Here is a 4,890-nt window from a genome sequence, read left to right as displayed (position 1 = left end):
AATGGATAGCTGGGATCTGTCTCTATAGCCTCAAAAATGGAGCAAGAACTGGTAATAAATCTCTTATCTGAGCTAGCAGACACAGGAGAAGAAACTGATAGATCCATCTATACTCTGGATTTTTTTTTTTCACTCTTAGAATTTTCCATAGGCAAGGCAGTTGCCCTTAATCTATATTGGTAATAGTTTAGAACTCTAATTGGAGAATTTTATCCAGTTCTTACTAATGTATATTTTTCACACATATTAATGGAGTGCTATTTCAGTGCGTAACACAGTGTGACTTAGATGATTTGGGTCATTACCATTTCTCTGTCTATAAACGTCTCTCTCCTAGATCTTCAACTGTGTAACAGTGCATGGTGAGCTATGGTCGCATCATGCTGTTCTCTACAACACCAGGACTCACTCCCTCTCTACAGCCCTGCTTGGTTATTCTTCTATTTCTTTGTGAAGCTTTTTATTGGGAATAACCTGAACAGCACCTTCCCCTCACCATAAAACCCATGGTACAGGCCAAACACCATTTCTGTGGTGTGGTGAGTTGTCATGCTCTTCTAAGTTTGGGTAAGTCATGCTATTCTCAACGCCACGAAATAGCCCCAGAGCTCCTTTAATGTGAACTGCCATCACAGCATCTTTAAACTGTGTCCTCTGGCTTCATCTCAGAATCTCTCAATAGACAGCAGCAGCTTCGCTCGTGGGGCCAGCAACTCCTTCTGGAATTCCATTTATAGTTCACTTACAGCATGATCATTTTTCTTTGTGGCCACAATTCTTCCTCTAGATTACCCTCTGTTTTTAAAGCCTCACATGGGTTTGCCATTAGGAGCCACGAAGGGAATATACTCTACCATTTGCTGCCTGTGCATGAACTGAACACTGGCTGGTCATCAACAGATTTTGAAGGAAGCGACATGATTGGTCACTGACCATGGCTCACACCTATTCTTTACTGATTCGTGGCTCAGTTGTGTAGCGGAATTTGTGACTGCTCTTGGCTAACATGACTTCCCATCTGGTCTCTCACTGGTTCCTGATATGTCTCAGCATGGCCTATCCTTGGTACCTGAGCATCTCTGGTGTCTCTCTCCAAGCTTCCTCTTTTTAGTAGCTTGTCACTTACATCTGGCTCACAGGTCACCTTTTCCACGACATCATTTTAACATAATTATTACCCCTTCAAAGTCACAAACAGTCACCTTCTGGAGCAGGAATCTACATATGAAATTTGGAGGTGGTACAGGTCATGCTAAGGAGACAGGGCACACACATTTCAAGATGAATTAAGATAACTTAGGAGGTGTGGAAGAAAAGGAAAACATAGGTAGAATTAAGAAATACAGTCACTTGCAGAATTGGTTAGAGTTACTTGTTTCAGGTACTTCCCCCAAGTCACCTCACTCCTACAATACCAGCAGCACTTGGAAGACTGGTGCAGGGGATTGACATAAATTCAAGGCCAATCTGGTTTACTTGGTGAGTTCTAGGCCACCCAGGGCTTCTAATGAGATTCTGTTCCCTCCCCTCCCAGAAGGGGGTGTCTATGGATCATACTTAATATGAAGTAATTGAAGTGGCTGGTAAATACAGAGGAAGAAACAGCTCTGCTGTTTTTCTAAGGCATATATAAATATACGTAGTAAAATAAGATTTTGTTTGGGGTTTCTAAACATGAGTTCTGAGGCCCAACCACAACAGCCAGCAGTTGAAACTCTTGCCCCCTGCCCCCTCCAAAAGTCAAGTTTAAAAAGAGCTCCTTAATTGCTGCTTGCAAAACAGTCCTCCCAGTGGGAAGTCGGCCTTCCCTTCTTGGTGCTGTGACCCTGTGGGCTGTCTGGGAGCAGTGTCACACTCCACTGTCATGATTGATTCTCTCTGGCTGCACATAAAACACTGACTGGGAAAGGATGGGAACAAAAGGAAATTGCCAGAAACGTGAGCCAGGATTGGTTTTCTTGATGGAGGTTTGAAGTGTTAATCAGATTTCTGTCACGGAGACAAAATACCTGACAGAAGATACAGCTTTTCTACGGATTTATGTCTGTCTTTTGATTTTTTTTTTTTGACAAAGTCTTATTAATTGTCCAAGCTGGCCTTGAACTCACTTTGTCGAGGAGCTGGCCTTGCTTGATGTTTGGCTCTTTCTGGCTTACTTCCTAAGCAGCTGTGGTTGCAGGTCTGGAGAGTCTGCCTTCGCTGAGATAAGCATCCTCCAAGGAGGAAGGTTTGTTCTGGCTCGGAGGTTGAAGTCTGTGGTCATTGGGCTTCATTGTTTTTAAGCCCGTGGGAGGCCATGATAAGGAGGCCACTCAACTCCTGACAGCCAAGAAGGGGAAGAGGAAGGGAGAGGGAGGGGAGGAGGAGAGAAGATGGGAGCTGAGGAGAAGGTAGAGAAGGAGGAGGAAAGGGAGGAGGAGGAGGAGGAGGAGGGAGAGGAAGGAGAGGAGGAGGAGGAGAGAGGACTCAGCTAGTGGTCCCAGTACCCCACCTATCGAGAGCACATTCTCCAAACCTCACTTTTACTCTACCTACCTTTCAAAAGTTTTTAAATCTTTACAACCTTGCAAAAAGGACTCAAGTTACAAACAAAAACCCTTAACACACCAGACTCCCGGGGAGACTTTTAAGATCCAAACTCTAGTGTCTATCTCTTATTGTCTAAGATTTGAGTCTTATCTCAGTCACAGGTTGGGAATGCATTTGACTGAGTTGCCTTTACCACCGGAGTCCTGCAGCCTCTGTTACCCCAGGAGAAAAGCCTGAGAGGCCCCATGTTGCACGTGTTCATTCTGGAAAAAGGAACCAAAAGGGTCTGGGGACAGGAGCCGAGGGATGAAGGCCCCTTTCCTCACCCCGCAGGCTGGTGATGCTACTGGTACATTGCAAATGGTTGCTATAAATTCCCAGATGTCTCCAGACTTTCCTCAGTGGCTATATGACAAGACATTTATGCCTCTGCTTCTGTCACTCCTGCTCCCTGTACCCCCTTCCTGAGTTTGACTCTCTGTCTACTTTGGGGTAAATCCTAGCACAGGCAGACCAGGCAGGCCTGAGTCCTGAGTCTTTGGGCTCTCTAAATAGTAGAAAGATGTAATGGGATATTGTGGGGGGCACCAAAAAAAGATACAGATGCCCAAAGGGAAAGGATGCTGCTGCCACAGTGGAGAAATAAACCAACGTGGACTAAAAATAGCACCGGGTTGAGGGTGGGGGGAGGAGGAGAGAATGGCCCACTATATTTTTAAACTGTTTTAACAGTGCAGAGAAGTGGCAAAACACCAGTCTCTGAGGAATATGGTTTGCTAAAGGGTGGGGCTGGGAGTTTGCCCACAATTATGCCCTAATGGTATTTTGCACTCCCTCTACATTCCATCCGTCAGTACAGGCAAAACGGCCTTCCTCCCACATTCTTCTACAACACACTTGTAAAGGAAGCGAGCGAGCCTGTAGCTCCCATTGCTGGGATGGGAAACCAAGGCAAAATGACTGGTTGATCTGCCAAAGCCATAAGAGAAAGTCTTGCTGAGTTTGGGGTTACGCTTTGGGCTTCCCACTCTCTGTGGCTGTGGCTTTGGCCTGGCCCCACCTTTTTACTGGATGTGACTCCAGGGCAGACAGTTTGCTAGGTTCCTGGAAGGCCGAGGTTTGCATTTGCACGAGCCTTGTAGTGGACTGGGACATTTCACAAGACAGGAGGAGAAAGCTGCAGCTGGTGTGTCTAAGAAAGGGAGGGGAGAGGAAATCTGAGAGCAAGCTGCACTGGGGTGGGGTGGCTTGAGTCCCTGCCTTCTGTCTTCCCGTGACTGGACTTGCCTCTGCCCACGAAGAGCCTGCATCTCCTGCAGTGGCAGCATTGGACGGGGCTGAGTCTTGTCCAAATATTGTTCTTCAAAACACCACACTGTTCTTGGTCAAATGCAAAAGATAGTGAGGAGAGCAATACTAAGCCTGCCCCCAATGTTAAGATGCGGTTTTCTCTGCATACTGGGGGGAAAAGAAAGAAGAACTATCAAGACAGTTAGTGCCCAACTGTGAAGCTCTGGGCACCTGACAAAGGCGAGCTTCAGCTACAGGCTTCTGCGTCTTGCAAGGTTCTATTTTAATTTCAGCCTCCAGGTGGATGCTTGGCACTGCACTTTGAGTGTGGGGAAGGTGGCTGAACCACAATGCTCTTGGCATGTATCAGTGGCATTTACATGCCTCGCTTACCCCTTCTGACAGTCCTGGGAGGCACGTATTACACCCACCCATCCTTTACAGATGAGCCATGAGGAGTTTAGCAAGGTAAGGTAAGCTGAGTGTCTCTAGGCAGCCCCACCCTAGCCTGTGCAGTTTCCACCTCTGTGGAGAGAAGCCTCCCTGGGCTTCTGAACCTTGGCTGTTTCGTTAGCTTCCTGCACAGCTGACTCAGCCTGCCTGTGAGCCAGAGATATCCTGGAGAGTCCTGGGCATGGTAATCTCAAATCATGGGTTTGTCCCTGGGTTTCCCCACCCTTTTTGTTACGGGAGACAGGTTTTGTTTGCTTCCTAGAGTTTGTCTTTGGGTAACTGTCAATGTACTCAGCTGGAGCAAAGCAGGCAAGAGAGAAGCAACTGTTGAATGTGAGCGCTCAGTTTATTGATGGCAGGAGGGATTCCTTCACAGCCTGAGGACTCCACACTGCTGCCGGCCTGGGATTCTGTGTTGCATAGCTGTAGATGCTGTTGGTCCTCTGGAGATGGTAAAGCTTCAAGAACTGGTGCCACGGGTTTGTTTGTAAGGAAATCCTGAAGACTGACGTGTAGCTCTCCATCTTTGAATTTATAATCCCACCTGTGGCTTCAGAGTTCTGGGATCACTCCTGTGGATCACATTAACCCAAGGCAACGCCCACCTTAAAAATCTCC

This window comes from Mus caroli, chromosome 13, assembly GCF_900094665.2.
Source record: "Mus caroli chromosome 13, CAROLI_EIJ_v1.1, whole genome shotgun sequence".
In the NCBI taxonomy this organism is placed as follows: domain Eukaryota; kingdom Metazoa; phylum Chordata; class Mammalia; order Rodentia; family Muridae; genus Mus; species Mus caroli.
The sequence above is the reverse complement of the archived record's forward strand: the minus strand, read 5'-3'. Positions refer to the sequence as shown.